Below are 18,010 nucleotides of genomic sequence, written 5' to 3'. Positions count from 1 at the left end.
TTTTCAAATAAAACTTTAATAAGTACTGTGACACAGGTCCCTATTTATCGAACAATGGCAGCATAACAAATAAAAATTGTTGACTGAAAGCCCTAGGAACGAAGAACCTGATTTGGAATTCACTATTCATACATTGGTTGGCAAGTCAGCTCACACATGTCAAGAATGGCAGAGATTGACCCATTTAATGAACCTTTAGCTCTCCAGGCGACGATCACGTGGGCAGTTCAGTTGCCTCTGTGATATGATTTTTTTTTTTTTTCATAAATTGTCAATAAAAAAAAAAGTCATACTCATCCAACAATGAGATAAACCACTTAATTTACCTGTAGCAAAAATAAAGTTATTTTACAAGCTATTTCAAAATAATGTCAGTGCGTGAAAACTCTATGCACAAAATATACTTTGTTTCATTTGTGCCTGAAATTACCTCTTTGTTCTAAATATGAGAACTAAATCTACCTTTTTTTTCTGAATGGTTCATATGAAATTTTTATGAAGTGTTTACAATGCACCAAATCTGCAGTTGCAGGAACCAATCGGAAACTTTCAGCTCTCTTGACTACAAATATATTGTGGGAAGTACCCGGTGTGGACCATCTGTCCAAGTGTTAGTCTGACTGTATAATAAGTAGGGGTGAGCGGGTTCGGATTTCTGAAATCCGAACCCCCCCGAGCCCCCCCGATCCGAGTCCGATCCGAGTCAGGCTCGACTTTTCCCGCCTGACTCGGATCTGAAATCGAGGCAAAACGTCATCATCCCGCCTTCCGAGTCTCGCGGGTTTTGGATCCTATATAAGGTACCCGCGTCGGCGCCATTTTCTCACTCGGCTGTGGACAGTGAAGAGGGAGGGTGGGAGTTAGGGCTGTGTAGTGTAGTGTAGTGTAGTGTAGTGTAGTGCTGCTGTTGTCCACTACTTCAAAGTCCATAGGGGCTGGCTGTGTTGTGCTGTGCTGCTGTTGTTAATAGGGGCTGTGTCCACTACTTCAAAGTCCATAGGGGCTGGCTGGACTGTGTTGTGCAGTCAGTTCTCCATAGGGGCTGTGTCCACTCCAAAGTCCTGTGCAGTGTCCCAGTCCTAAAGGAGTGCTGTAGTGTTGTCCAGGGGGTGCTCTGTCCATCAGGGGTGCTCCCCCCAAGTGCTAAAAAAATAATATATTTTCTGTGTTTGTGAATTGTGTGCGCAGTAGCCGCACGTGCATCAACAAAGTAGTGCCAAGTGTGCGCCTGTGTCATAAGTAAAGGGCCGGCTGGCTTGACCGTTAAAGGGTGCTGTAACCCCCGAAAGTACACTCCAGTCCAAACCAAAAAAAAATTATTTTCTGTGTTTGTGAATTGTGTGCGCAGTAGCCGCACGTGCATCAACAAAGTAGTGCCAAGCGTGCGCCTGTGTCATAAGTAAAGGGCCGGCTGGCTTGACCGTTAAGGGTGCTGTAACCCCCGAAAGTACACTCCAGTCCAAACCAAAAAAAAAATTATTTTCTGTGTTTGTGAATTGTGTGCGCAGTAGCCGCACGTGCATCAACAAAGTAGTGCCAAGCGTGCGCCTGTGTCATAAGTAAAGGGCCGACTGGCTTGACCGTTAAGGGTGCTGTAACCTCCGAAAGTACACTCCAGTCCAAACCAAAAAAAAAATTATTTTCTGTGTTTGTGAATTGTGTGCGCAGTAGCCGCACGTGCATCAACAAAGTAGTGCCAAGCGTGCACCTGTGTCATAAGTAAAGGGCCGGCTGGCTTGACCGTTAAGGGTGCTGTAACCCCCGAAAGTACACTCCAGTCCAAACCAAAAAAAAAATTATTTTCTGTGTTTGTGAATTGTGTGCGCAGTAGCCGCACGTGCATCAACAAAGTAGTGCCAAGCGTGCGCCTGTGTCATAAGTAAAGGGCCGGCTGGCTTGACCGTTAAGGGTGCTGTAACCCCCGAAAGTACACTCCAGTCCAAACCAAAAAAAAATTATTTTCTGTGTTTGTGAATTGTGTGCGCAGTAGCCGCACGTGCATCAACAAAGTAGTGCCAAGCGTGCGCCTGTGTCATAAGTAAAGGGCCGGCTGGCTTGACCGTTAAGGGTGCTGTAACCCCCGAAAGTACACTCCAGTCCAAACCAAAAAAAAAATTATTTTCTGTGTTTGTGAATTGTGTGCGCAGTAGCCGCACGTGCATCAACAAAGTAGTGCCAAGCGTGCACCTGTGTCATAAGTAAAGGGCCGGCTGGCTTGACCGTTAAGGGTGCTGTAACCCCCGAAAGTACACTCCAGTCCAAACCAAAAAAAAAATTATTTTCTGTGTTTGTGAATTGTGTGCGCAGTAGCCGCACGTGCATCAACAAAGTAGTGCCAAGCGTGCGCCTGTGTCATAAGTAAAGGGCCGGCTGGCTTGACCGTTAAAGGGTGCTGTAACCCCCAAAGTACACTCCAGTCCAAACCAAAAAAAAATTATTTTCTGTGTTTGTGAATTGTGTGCGCAGTAGCCGCACGTGCATCAACAAAGTAGTGCCAAGCGTGCGCCTGTGTCATAAGTAAAGGGCCGGCTGGCTTGACCGTTAAAGGGTGCTGTAACCCCCGAAAGTACACTCCAGTCCAAACCAAAAAAAAATTATTTTCTGTGTTTGTGAATTGTGTGCGCAGTAGCCGCACGTGCATCAACAAAGTAGTGCCAAGCGTGCGCCTGTGTCATAAGTAAAGGGCCGGCTGGCTTGACCGTTAAAGGGTGCTGTAACCCCCGAAAGTACACTCCAGTCCAAACCAAAAAAAAATTATTTTCTGTGTTTGTGAATTGTGTGCGCAGTAGCCGCACGTGCATCAGCAAAGTAGTGCCAAGCGTGCGCCTGTGTCATAAGTAAAGGGCCGGCTGGCTTGACCGTTAAAGGGTGCTGTAACCCACAAAGTACACTCCAGTCCAAACCCAAAAAAAAATTATTTTCTGTGTTTAGCCGCACGTATATATCAAATCGATATAACATAAATGGAGGACCAAACTTTCTCCGATAAAAATAAAATAGAGAAAGATCAAGAACCACTTCCTCCTAGTGCTGAAGCTGCTGCCACTAGTCATGACATAGACGATAACATGCCATCAACGTCGTCTGCCAAGGCCGATGCCCAATGTCATAGTAGAGGGCACATACAATCCCAAATGGCAAAGTTCAGGAAAATGACCTTGAAAAAGACATTTAAATCAGCTGAAGAGAAACGTAAACTTGCCAATATGCCATTTACGACACGGAGTGGCAAGGAACGGCTAAGGTCGATCCCTAGTATGTTCATGACTAGTGGTTCAGCTTCACATGACGATGGAAGCCCTCCTCCCACTAAAAAAATCAAAAGAGTTAAGCTGGCAAAAGCACAGCGAAGAACTGTGCTTTCTAAGAAGATATCACAAATCCCCAAGGAGAGTCCAAGTGTGGTGGTGGTTGCGATGCCTGACCTTCCCAGCACTGGACGGGAAGAGGTGGCTCTTTCCACCATTTGCACGCCCCCTGCAAGTGCTGAAAGGAGCACCCACAGTCCACTTGCTGATATGCAAATTGAAGATGTCACTGTTGAAGTACAACAGGATGAGGATACTGGTGTAGCTGGCGCTGAGGAGGAAGTTGGCGAGGAGGATTCTGATGGTGATGTGGTTTGTTTAAATCAGGCTCCGGGGGAGACAGTTGTTGTCCGTGGGATGAAAAAGCCCATCACGGTCATGCCTGGGCAGAAGACCAAACATTCCACCTCTTTGGTCTGGCAATATTTCTATCCAAATCCGGACAACAACTGTCTTGCCATATGTACCATATGTAAAGGTGAAATAAGTAGGGGTAGGGACGTCAACCACCTAGGAACATCCTCCCTTATACGGCACCTGCAGCGCGTTCATAAAAAGTTACTGTCAAGTTCAGAAACTTTGGCTAAGACCGTAAGCAGTCCAGGGACACCTAAATCCCGTTGTCCTGTTGTATCCAAGCGCCTGCAAACCACACCGTCAACTCCCTCCTCGTCAATTTCCTCCTTAGTTAGGATTGGAAGTAGTCCTGCAGGCCATGTCACTGGCATGACTGACTCTCCTATCCGGGATTCCTCCGGAGGATCCTGCATTGCTACGCCTACTGCTGCCGCTGCTGCTGTTGCTGCTGCTGGGAGTCGTTCATCATCCCAGAGAGGAAGTAGGAACACCACTACTTTTACTAAACAATTGACCCTCCAACAGTCCTTAGCGAGGAGGATGAAGTACGACAGCAGTCATCCTGAAGCAAAACGTATAACTGAGGCCTTGACTGCTATGTTGGTGTTAGACGTGCATCCGGTATCCGCCATTAGTGCAGTGGGATTTAGACAATTGATGGAGGTAGTGTGTCCCCGGTTCCAAATCCCGTCTAGATTCCACTTCACTAGGCAGGCGATACCGAGACTGTACAGAAACGTCAGAAAAAGTGTCCTCAGTGTCCTGAAAAATGCCGTTGTACACAATGTCCACTTAACCACGGACATGTGGACAAGTGGAACAGGGCAGACTAAGGACTATATGACTGTGACAGCCCACTGGGTAGATGTATCACCTTACGCAGCAACAGCAGCAGCGTCACCAGTAGCAGCATCTCAGAAATGCCAGCTCGTTACAAGGCAGGCTACGCTGTGTATCACCGGTTTCAGTAAGAGGCACACCGCCGACAACCTCTTAGAGAAACTGAGGGAAATCATCGCCCAGTGGCTTACCCCACTTAGACTCTCCTGGGGATTTGTGATATCTGACAACGCCACCAATATTGTGCGGGCATTACATCTGGGCAAATTCCAGCACGTCCCATGTTTTGCTCACACAATAAACTTGGTGGTGCAGAATTTTCTGAAAAGCGACAGGGGCGTGCAGGAGACGCTTTGGGTGGCCCGAAAAATTTCTGGCCACTTTCGCCATTCAGCGACTGCGTGCCGAAGACTGGAGCGCCAGCAAACACTCTTGAACCTGCCCCGCCATCACCTGAAGCAAGAGGTTGTGACGCGGTGGAACTCAACCCTCTATATGCTTCAGAGGATGGAGGAGCAGCAAAAGGCCATACAAGCCTATACATCCACCTATGACATAGGCAAAGGAGGGGGTATGCACCTGACTCAAGCGCAGTGGAGAATGATTTCCGTGTTGTGCAAGGTTCTCCAGCCCTTCGAACTTGCCACACGTGAAGTCAGTTCAGACACTGCCAGCTTGAGTCAGGTCATTCCCCTCATCAGGCTTTTGCAGAAGCAGCTGGAGAAAGTGAAGGAGGAGCTAAGACGGAGCGATTCCGCTCGGCATGTGGGACTTGTGGATGAAGCCCTTCATTCGCTTTGCCAGGATTCCAGGGTGGTCAATCTGTTGAAATCAGACCACTACGTTTTGGCCACCGTGCTCGATCCTAGGTTTAAAGCCTATGTGGTGTCTCTCTTTCCAGCCGACACAAGCCTGCAGAGGTGCAAAGACCTGCTGGTGAACACACTGTCAGCTGAAGCGGAACGTGACACGTCAACGGCTCCTTCTTCATTTTCTCCTGCAACTGGGGCTGCCAGGAAAAAACTTAGGTATCCTAAGCAACCCGCTGGCGGTGATGCAGGGCAGGCAGGACCAAGTTTGGACATCTGGTCCGGACTGAAGGACCTGGCAACAATTTCTGACATGTCTACTGTCACTGCATATGATACTGTCACCATTGACAGAATGGTGGAGGATTACATCGGTGACAGCATCCAAGTAGGCATGGCAGACAGTCCATACCTGTACTGGCAGGAAAAAGAGGCAATTTGGAGGCCCCTGTACAAACTGGCTCTATTTTACCTGAGTTGCCCCCCCTCCAGTGTGTACTCCGAAAGAGTGTTTAGTGCAGCCGGGAACCTTGTCAGCGAAAGGCGTAGGAGGTTGCTTCCACAGAATGTGGAGAAGATGATGTTCATCAAAATGAATTATCAGCTCTTCCAGGGAGACCAGCCTCCAGAAGGTACAGAGGGACCTGTGGTGGTGGATTCAAGTGGGGACGAGTTAATACTTTGTGAGGATGAGGATGTACACACTGAAGAGGGTGAGGAATCGGTGGATGAGGAGGATGAGGATGACATCTTGCCTCCATAGAGCCAGTTTGTGCAGGGACACATTAATTGCCAGCTTGTTTTGTGGGGGCCCAAACGAACCAATCATTTCAGCCACAGTTGTGTGGCAGACCCTGGCGCTGAAATGATTGGTTTGTTAAAGTGTGCATGTCCTGTTTATACAACATAAGGGTGGGTGGGAGGGCCCAAGGACAATTCCATCTTGCACCTCTTTTTTTTCTTTGCATTATGTACAGTTTGGGGCCTAGTTTTTCAAACTGCCATCCTGTCTGCCACTGCAGTTTCACGCCTAGATGGGTCACGTGTTTGTGCCGCCCACTCGTGTCGCTTAGCATAGTCATCCAGCTACCTCGGTGCAACGTTTTGGACATAAAAACACTATTGTGAGGTGTGAGGTGTTCAGAATAGACTGGAAATGAGTGGAAATTAAGGTTATTGAGGTTAATAATAGCATAGGAGCAGAAAAACCTACAAATTCTGTGATTTTAGCTGTTTTTATGCTTTTTTTAAAAAAAATACAGATCCAAAACACAAAACCCAGAACCCAAAACACGGAAGGGTGGTTTTGGCAAAACCAATCCAGATCCAAAACACGAAGAAAGATCCAGATCCAAAACCAAAACACAAAACACGAAAAGTGGCCGGTGCACACCCCTAATAATAAGTAATAACATGTTCAGATTACATAGGGGGCAAATTCACATACAGTGTTAACAAGACAGGACAATTTCTGTTTGAAGTCAGGTTCTTAAACTGCATTTTCTGATGCACATCTAAAGGGGGACTGTGAAAAAATAGTGGATTACAGCAATGTGTCTGCTATTGGGAGAATTACCAATGACCAGTACTATACTGGGATTATGGTTTATTTATAGCCACCAACTGTGCCCAGTGTAATAATCTCAGGTACATTTTACCTTCAACTAAAACAAAAATAAAAAAAGTATCTTGTTAGTTTTACAAATGGTTGTGCAAAATCGCCTTACGCATACGCACAAAAAAGGTTACTGGTCAGGTGATGTAGTGTATTATCTTTCCGGTGACGGCCAGTATCACCAGTGGTTGTCAGCTGCCTCACAATATTTGTATTTTAGATGTAAAGCTGCATACACACTCAACGATTTTGTTACCAACGATTTTATGAACGATTTTATGAAAGATTTTCTGTCAGATTATCTGTCAGATGTTTTAAAGTGTGATGAACGATTTTTTTGAACTACAAACGACTTTTGAAAATTCCCTTAATGAAAATCGTTCAGTTGGTCAGTCTGACTGAACTACAAACTACAAACGTGAACGTGCATGAACGACAATCGTTCATCGTTTTAATGGAGCATACACACGGTCAGATCTGTCAGATCTGTCAGATGAACGATTTGAACGATGTGAATGATTTGAATGATTTTTACCAAAGATTTGAACGATTTGAACGATTGAACGATTTTTTACTCCATTAAAATGAATGGAAATCGTCCAAGTCTGACTGCAAACACATCAGATGTCAGATATCGTTCAAATCGTTCATCTGACAGATCTGACAGATCTGTCAGATATGTCAGATTTTCCTTCAGATATGAACGACTGAGCGATTTTTTAAATCGTTATCATTCAGATCTGAAGGAAAAATCTGACCGTGTGTATGCACCATAACTCAGAAAGTGAACGATTTTTACAACGATTGAACGATAAACAATATCGTTAACGATAATCGTTCAAAAAATCGTTGTGTGTGTATGCAGGTTTAATGATTACTATTAATTCCTGTGACGCTCAGGGGATGCCAAAAAAAATTCTGGTGCAGGAGATAATTAAACACATAAGGAAAGTAGTGTTCTACAGTGCAGTACTGTACCCAGATTACAGCCAGGAAAATACAGTGACATGGTCGCTGGTGTTTGCTGCATAAATTAGATTATCTGCAATAATAATAATAATAATAATAGTAATAATAATAATAATAATAATAATAATAATAATAATAATAATAATAATAATAATAATAATAATAATGGTATTACTATTTATATGGTGCTTTGCTCCAAAAGTACTCAAGGTAATTTACAGAAAATACAGCTTTGTAGAAAATACAGAAAACCATGAACATAATACAGAGTTGAGGCAGCCATTTTGGGTAATAAATTCCAAGTAATATTTCTCCTGCTAATGAAGGTACCAGGTGAGGCAGCCATCGTGGGCACACTACATAGGTTAACTGGTCAGAATAGGCAATGCCAGTACGAGATGACATGTAATGGGGAAACTGCCGAATACTACAGCCATATAGACGATCCTTACAAAATCATCAGAACCATGCATAGTTCATCCTGCCCACAAGAATACCAATTGAAGGAGCCATCTTGGGTGCAAGACACATGTTACAGTTTGCGAGATAAGCAATACATTAAAGTAAGATATATAAGGGTAAAATGGAAAATGACTAACAAGATAACCATTGAATAAATTGTTCCACGGTTGTTCATCCTGCCTATGGAAAAAGCAGACGAGGCACCTGAGATGTGTATAATAATACAAATAGGCCATGAGGGAAGTAATTAGATGAGATTGGCATGATAGCACAATCCAGGCAAGGAATGTCCAGGATGTTCAGAAAGCAGGTGACTGAGGTGGAGAGTAACCAAACTCAATGAACTCAGTAGAAGTGATTTCTAGTAGAATGTTCTCCTTCTGTTTTCCTCCTGATTACCTCAGGTATACTGTAACTCCGCATTACGCTATGAAAATATTATTACACTTATTAGGACCTATACACTGAGATTTACGCAATGCCGATTTTTTTCGCAGATTGAGCGATTGTTTGCTATTGCGCATTCGTGAAAGCGGCACTGGACACGCGCAGCGATTGTAATGCGATTATGCTCGTACAGAGAAAACACTCGCAAAGTGAGTGACAGGTAGTCAGCATTGGTGGTGGTAACCGGGGGTTGGGTTAGAAAAACGCAGTCATGTCTGACCGTTTAAACGCTGTTTCATGGGCGTGCATAATTGCGATCTCCTTCACAGCAAAAGAGCTGTCACGATCCTGACTAATTTACCCCATATTCTCCTATGTTTTACCTCTGCGGTGTTGTTCCAGCTAGCGCTGAGGTCCACTCACGCTGTGACCGCACATCATCTCTGGATGACACAGAGGTCCGCCTGCACATCGCATCCAGCTAGCTAAGAGTTCCCTCTAAAACTCAGTATGGTCGCAGCCATGGTGGATTCAGTCACCTGACTCTCCTCCACCACTCAGAGGACCTCATTCAGAGTCGGTCGAAGCGGCCGCTCGGTCGTACGGGAAAAGGGGCCGGATATGCAAATGATTCCCTCGCAAGTTGCGTCCCTAAGTTCGGATCGGTAGCTGGCCGACCAAGGGGAGGAAGCGGCCGGAAGACAAAAAAATACGTCCCCTTCTCGTACGCATTACACGTCATCTCCGGGCATATAAGGATTAATCGAGACCATCGGGAACCATCGGAACTGGTCGTAGAGCTTAAGGTTGACCATACCCTCTCTTAAGCTATACGATCATGTCAGTGTAAAAACCTCCCATGTCACATGTGCCATGACGCCACTTTGTTAATTATGCACTCCCATAAACCATATGCACTCCCATAAAACGCCGTTCGCATAATTAGGCACGCCTGCGTTCGGATCTCCACTCCCCTGTTTTCAAGCACCTTCCCCTGTTACCACCCACAAACGCCTCAATATGTCACTCAAACTACCGACCTGGCTGTGTTCAAGGAGAGAGAAATTTCTGATCATAGCGGCTAGTTTGCGCACGCGCATTGCGAACTTTACGCATGCGTAGTATAGTGAACATCGGTGGCGTACGACCGTGCGGCCGCTTCGACCGACTCTGAATGAGGTCCAGAGTGCTGCTCCCAGACCAGCTGATCGCAGCATCCAATCCCTGAGGATCCACTCCTACAAATGCCATTTCCTCACTGGCCTCCATTACCAGTACAACGTCGCTTCTGCTGAAGTTACAGCTCTGTGCTGAGCTCCCAGGTCTGTATCTGAATGATTCCAATCTGTGGGATTCCAGTTCTAAAGGCGCATGTCCACTACACGATAAATTGGACGATATGATCGATGATGATATCATTATCATTCATTGTCCGCAATATCATGCAGTGGATATGCCGTCAATGACCAGAGATGCGCACTCCCGCTTGTCGTTGATGCCATCACGCATCGCCCGAACCTGCTATCCAACCCGACGATATCGATGAGGGCAGGTGCCGGCAGTGAACGATATATCGTTCAGTGTGGGCTCAATATCCACTGCACATTATAATGAACGATTGAACGATAACAATATCGTTATAATTCAATCATTCATTATATCGTGTAGTGGATATGCGGCTTAAGTCTGGTTGTAAGTCTCCATTCCATCTGTGCTTCAGTCTGGGTTGTCCACTGAGACTTGTTCCTAACTACAACCATCCGTTCCAGCCGAAATCTCCAACCATCGGCCCCAGCCGATAGATCTCCAACCATCAATCCCAGGTGATATATATATATATATATATATATATATATATATACATACATACATAGGTATGCAGGAAAGTTAGCAATTTAGTGGTAGGGTCAGACCTGCCTTAAATGTGCGAGTGGCTCCGATGTACTTCAATGTTACTGATGTTTTGGCTGGATTGCAATGTATTACGGATGTGCGAGAGGGGAAGTGGGCGTCTGCATGTTGTACGTGCGATTGCTTTGAGATTGCAATTACTAGCATACTTTCGCAGCAGAACTGCATGTGCGATTGCAGCCATGATAACATCAGCGATTCTTGCTGAATCAGGCCCTCAAACCGATCAAGTTCTTCAATTCATTAACATCAGTTCCAACCTGACTGTCTTCAAACATCAGTTCCAATCCGACTCTCTCCAAACATCAGTTCCAACCTGACTGTCTCCAAACATCAGTTCCAAACCGATTGGGCTATTTCACACCTGCCGGTTTTCACCGGCCGGCAAAATCCGGGCGTTTTTTTTCCAGTTACTATTTTCCTTTCACACACAACAGTTTAGTGCCGTGTGTGCTACTTTTGACGTGTGTATGTTTTTTTCCAATCTTTAACATTGAACCGTGGACAGCAGCTGTCCATTTCAGTGGATAAACCCGGCTGTAACACGGGGACCGTGCAGTGTCCATGCTGTCTGAAAGGACTCATCTGCTTTCATGCTTTATTAAAAGTGATCCACGGCAAACAAATGCCTGGATTTTTTCCAGCCGGTGAAAACCGACAGGTGTGAAATAGCCCATTGTCTCCAAACATCAGTTCCAATCCGAGCCTGCTTCGTCAACTCCATTTCATCGATTCTATTTACTTGATTCTACAACATTGGTTCCAATCCGACCCTGTTTCATCAATTCCATATCATCGATTCTGCAGCATCGTTCCAATTCGACCTTGCTTCATCAATTCCCTATCATCGATTCCATTACATTGGTTCCAATTCAATTCTACCACTACAGTTCCAATTCAGTTTCCAATCTAATAAAGTTGTTCCCTACTGTCCTCGCCTTCAGGCTCATCACCTCCAGCAGTTCCACTGCCTCCTGTCTTCCCTCATTGCATGAGGAAGTCCTGGCGCAAGCCACCCAGGTTCAATCACGCCTCCCTAGGCTCCCCTTCAGCCTCCCATGCCTGTTCCAACCAACTCCAACCCTCAGGCTAAAAAAGCTTCAAATGTATGATTGGGTTCCCGTAACAAGAAGGTCCTACTCCAAATTTGTGAACCAAAAGAGAATATCCAAGTTTCTCATAATAAAAGAGACATCAGATTTGCCAGCCTCAGGAGAGTGTCCGGTTTCCCAGCCTCTGGAGAGGCATCCGATATTTCAGCCCCAGGAGTGACATCTGATTTCACAGCCCCAGGAGGGGCATCTGTTTCTGCAGACTCGGGAGAGGAATCTGATTTGCCAGCCTCAGGCAAGGTGTCTGGTTCACCAATCTTTGGAGAGGCATCTGATTTTCCAGCATCTGGAGTGGCATCCAATGTTCTAACCTCAGGAGGGTTATCCGATATTTCAGCCCCAGGAGGGGCGTCTGATTCCGCAGCCTTGAGAGAGGCATCAGCCCCAGTAGGGGCATCTGATTCCACAGCCTCGGGAGAGGCATCTGATGTTCTGAACTCAGGAAGGGTGTCCTATGTTCTAGCTCCAGGAGGGGCATCAGAGTCTCCAACTCCAGGAGAAATATCTAAGCTGCTAACCCCAGGAGGGGTGTCTGAGTTGTCAACCCCAGAGGGGTCTTCAGTACCACAGATTCAGATATCGACTCATGTCAGTCACCTCCTGAGAGTACCACCCTGTTGGATACCAGTCTGAGTACTGCTTTTTCGACTTTGTCTTTGAATTCTGCCCAGTCCCTCAAGACTTCCAGCATGTTTCAGGTCAAAGAAGGGCCATCTTCTAACCATTCTGGTTCCAGCCAGATTTCACCTCCTTCAGTCCCATCTGATTCAAATTCCTTTGGACTCAATCTGGTCCCATCCGTCTGTCTGAAGGTTCCTCCAGTTCCATCCTGTTCAAGAAAAATCAGATTCCAATCCGGTTCAGTCTCTTTCAGTTCCAACTGATTCAAGTCCTTCTGGACTCAATCCGACTCCGTCTCCGGCTGATATCCAGTCTTCTCTCTACTTTGATGGGAACTTGGCCCATTTCCACGCCTTGCCGCGTCTATGTCAAAACTATTTTCAGACAGCATCCCCAATTCCCATCACTTCCACATTGGCAGTAAAATACTTAGTCTCAGCTTTTAGAGGGACAGCCTTGGAGTTAAGGAAAGATTTTCATCCAAGGAAAAATTTAAACCTGCCATCCCAAAAAGGGAATCCGATTCTGTTTTTTAACAAAAAGTTCTGGGTCCATAACCTCAGATGGAGATGCAAATGTATCAACCCCAATGGGGGCTTCTACCATTCTATCCCAGGAAATACTCCAAGTGTCCTACCAGTCCCAGTCAGGCACCTCAGCCAGTCAGGTCAGGAGATAACATCCTCTTTCCAGCCAGACATTTCTCAAGCCTTCTCTACTTCTGTCCCAGATGCTACTAAATGATCTTTCCACTTTAACTAAAGCTGCTAAAAGAGAATTCTCTTCAGAATCAGTCTCTTTAAGACTATCTAAGTGTCCATCCCAATCTACTAAAGATCCACTTTCTGCTCAGCCCTCCCGGGCATCACTGTCTGAGAAAGAACAGGCTTTACTTGACCAGTGTATTAAAAACCTTCAAGCCATCAAGAGATTAGACACTCCAAAATCTATACAAAGGTCTCACAGTTCAAGGACTTATGAGTTGTATATACTTCCTTGTCTCCTTCTCACGAAAGCTCCTCTGAAAGTACTACTCTTCTGGATTCATCAACTACTCAGCTCTTTGAATATTCTTCCAACGTTCAGTTTTCAAATCCATCACTTCCTGAACAGAATCGAGTCCTATTGGACAGCATCAGAAATTCTCAGGCTGTCAGGAATGGAAGCATTCCAACAAACCGTTCAAAAGTCATAACCTGTTGACTTAAGTATGGGTTATGTTTCCATCAGTTCATCCCCTGACTCTTTGGGCATTCCAGTAATATGGATACACCATTTGACTTAGACTCTGCTGTTTCCGGAAAAAAATTATCCAATGCTCTCTATGGATATGAACTCTGATTCCGATAGTGAGTTTATAGATAACTCAAGTTATGTTATGAGGGGTTCTATCCTTCCTAGTCATGTATTTTCCCAGGAAAAAATTCCAGAATTACCAATGAGAAAAACATATTCCCATGAAAAGGTTCCTCATGGATATCACTCAAGTTACTGTGGGGCTACGGTTTATAGTACCTCAGTTTCTAGACAGGACTTTTATGCCATTGATCCAATGGACTTTCTAGATGAAGTAAACTCCCTTTACAGTGATGACGTATAGTCCACGTGTTCTGACAACGAAGCTCCAATCCAATTGTCTCCAAGCATCGCTTCCAATCCAGTCCTGCTTCAATTGTCTCCATATCATCGATTCTTTATCATTGATTCTACAACATCGGTTCCAATCCAACCCTGTTTCATCAATTCCAATCATCGATTCTACTCCATCGATTCTACAACATTGGTTCCAATCTGACATTGCTTCATCAATTCCATATAATCGATTCCCATTACATCGGTTCTTATCCGATTCTACCACTACAGTTCCAATTCAGTTTCCAATCTAAAAAAAGTTGTTCCCTACTGTCCTCGCCTTCGGGCTCATCACCTCCAGCAGTTCCACTGTCTCCTATCTTCCCTCCTTGCATGAGGAAGTCCTAGCGCAAGCCACCCAGATTCAATCACGCCTCCCTAGGCTCCCCTTCAGCCTTCCATGCCTGTTCCAATTAACTCTAACCCTCAGGTGTGACAAGAACTCTCTGCGTGTCAGGAGAGCTGCAGTGTTTGCGGTTGGTCAGACTTGACTCACATGTTGCATGACTGCCCGATGTTCGTAGATGGTACCGGTGTTTATGCTGTTGCACGTCGTCGTACGGATATGAGAAGGCAGCAGTGGGCGTCCCTATGCTCGGGTAAGCTTTGGAAGGCATTAACATATTTTAGCAACTGTGATCCGTGAGAGAATGCAGTTGCGATTGCACTAGCGTAAGTCTCGTAATCAGGCCATCTATCTATGCAACCACTATGGTTTGTAGCCAAAGCTACACTGACTAAGGGCCTAATTCAGAGATGGATAGAATTGCAGAGCCGCACACAAGCAGCTGTGCAATTCGGTCCATCTGGGAATGGTGGCTGGTCACGCTCCCGCTCCGCCCCCCTAAATACTACAGCATGTCAATTATGCTGCGGGTATTGGGGGGAGGGTCTGCGAGCGAAAGCGCAGGATCCATCCTGCACGTGCGCAAAACGGGTCCTGCACATGTGCCAACCCTACACCATGGGAGACATACGTTAACCATTGGGTTAGCATACATCTCTGAATCAGCCTCTAAGTATGGCATGGCGAACAAGCACATGTTAAAAATGGATTTCCATCCACCCCCAATCACGTTACTTCAAAGGCTAGTAATAAATGTTCTAAACAAATAAACAGTAAGAGAACAGCAAACATTGTTGACAGTAATATTTGGAAAATGACCATGAGCCCTATTTACTAATATCCGCATTTCAAATGCGGTTGTAGTGTGATAGTTTTGCTTAAATTCTCATTGCAAATGAAAGAAATATCACAGGAATTTATCAAAAAATCCCCTGTAGGGACAGAGCTTGCGATAAAGCTCCGTCCCTGCGAATCCCCTCCGCAATCTTTCCAGTTTATTTTTCGGAAAAAAATACAGTGAAAAGCTGTCCGCACATGCGCAGCCGACTCACCAACCTCCCCCCCGCAACTGCCAACATGGAGCATAGGGGTCTATTCACCAAGCCTTGGAGAGAAATAAAACTGAGAAATATAAGTTCCAGCCAATCAGCTCATAACTGTCATTTTTCAAACACAGCCTGTAAACTAAAGCGGCCTATCCATTAGCAGATAATTTGAACGATAGAATGATATATCGTTCAATCGTTCAATTTATCTGCTAATGGATAGACCCTGAACGATGTCAGAAGCACACTCCCGCTGCCGATAAATTGAATCTTTCATCTCTCCAACATGTTGGTCAATTATCGCATATCGCTGCCAGATATCAGAAATATCGTGCAGTTTATATGCGGTAAACGACGAAAGATATTAGCAGCAGCTACAGAGCGCTGCAGAGAAAAAAATGATGTCATGCGATATCGTTCATCGTTCATCGTTTGCTAAAATCTGTCATGTATATGACAGATATCGTTCAGCACAGCCACCGGAATTTTCAAGGGATATCTTTTGTCTTTCATTGCTCAGAAAATACACCTGCTAATGGATAGACCCCTTACAGTTAGAAACGGAATCGGTATGAAATACCGCTGGTTCGATTCCCGGCAGCGGCAGCCCGACAGATGGACAGATCCCGGCAGCGGCAGCCCGACAGCGCTGGAAATCCCGATCGTCCTCAGGTAAGTATATACAAACCTAACCTAACCCCCTAACCCTAACCCTCCTTAGGAGTGCCTAACCCTAACCTCCCCCCAAGTGCCTATCCCTAACTCCCCCTTCCCCACTGCCTAAACCTAAGTCCCCCGGGGGGAGCGCCTAACCCTAATTCCCCCCCCGGGGGTGCCTAACCCCAACCCTCCATCCCCCTAGCCTAACCCTAACCCTCCCAGGGGGTGCCTAAACCTAAGTCCCCCCCCCGGGTCTAGATATAGACGCCTGTCATTTAACCCACGCCGGGATAAAGCAGTCGGTAAGCCGGCTGCCGGGATCACGTCAGCCGGTTTCCCGATTGCATCCAGTTAGAAACTTTTTGGCTCGGACTTATCTTTCTCCATTTTATCTCTCTCCAAGGCTTAGTGAATAGACCCCCTAATCATGCTCTGTAATTGTGTTATAGGGGTTTTTGTATTTGTGCCCCGTTTATATGGTGCTGTGGACACTTTGTGGCACCTTATAATAAAAAAGATGAAAATAATAATAATAATAATAATAATAATAATAATAATTGACAGCCATTTGTTTTAAATGAAACCTCTACATATTACTGGTCACTAGATATTTACATGTAAACTATAACTTTGATGAGCATGGGAGCAGCATGTGCTGTGTAAGGGGGGGAGGAGGGTGTAGCATAACAGTCCCAAGACCTCTATTTCCTCACAGTGTATAAAATGATCTAAAACAGAACAGAAGAAATAAAAAATCTAAAACACAAGGTTCCCTATGATATTAGCAATAACGTCCCCACTGGAGGGTCCTCTGGCCTTCCCTGAACGATCAAAGCTGGGGAATCAGATTACCCAACCCTTCAGTTCTAAGTGTCCGCTGGCCAGTGTAATAATAGCACTAAAATGCACAAAAGTGCCACATGTAATAAAGACAGTTCTCCTCAGTATTACGGTTCATGGAAAAAGCTAAAGCAAGCAATATTTTAGAAAGTGAAAATGAATGAAGTGGGGGGTTCTGCAGGCACAATAGTTATTAAACACATGCAGGGACAGTGGCTACAATAAGAGCGCGTTCCTTGATCACATTAGCCATTTTCAGATGGCGTATTCTACCGTGGCCAATCTTGGCAAATTTGGCCTATCTATCAATGAGTTTTATCATACTCAATGAGTTTTAAAACTCATTGTGTATGATAAATGGCGCTCCAGCCAATCAGCTCCCAACTGCCATTTTTCAAACAAATGACAGTTAGGAGCTAATTTGCAAGGGGTTATTCAGATGGCCGATGGTCTTGCAGAAGATGCAATGCTGCATCTTAGGACACAGCACTCGGATCTGCGATGCCAGGAGGAGGCATTCAGGAGGCACCAGACACCTCCTGCTGTATTAGCACGCTAGTTGTACGATATTGCACAGGTGCTTCCCTGCAGCTGTGCAATACCGTACAACATCAGGCCCAATTTTCAGAAACATCTTAATAATACAGCATTGTGAAATGAATCTGCAGAGACCATAAAATTGACTGTAACATTTGAATTGACAAATAAAAACAAAACTGATAAAAGGGCTCATTTTGGACACTGTTTGTTTTACGATAACCCCACAATCTTTAATCTATACAGAATATATAATTTATATATATATATATATATATATATATATATAGTATACACTAGAGATAAGCAGGACCGGTTCTCAGGGAACTGTGCCCACCCTAACTTCGGGGACCCGAGACACAGCTCGGATCTCCCCGCCCTCCCCGGATCCCGCTGTCAGATCTCGAGGTTCTGCCTCGAGCGGCCATTTTACAAAGTCCCATTGAAGTCTATGCACTTGCCGCTGATTGGCTGTTACAGCTCTCAGCCAATAAGCGTTTGGCCATAGACTTTAATGGGCACAGGAAGAGGAGGAAAGATGTTGTCATCACCCCCACT

The sequence above is a fragment of the Taudactylus pleione genome, unplaced genomic scaffold (assembly GCF_031769625.1).
Source record: "Taudactylus pleione unplaced genomic scaffold, aTauple2 ptg000306l, whole genome shotgun sequence".
NCBI lineage: Eukaryota > Metazoa > Chordata > Amphibia > Anura > Myobatrachidae > Taudactylus > Taudactylus pleione.
The sequence above is the reverse complement of the archived record's forward strand: the minus strand, read 5'-3'. Positions refer to the sequence as shown.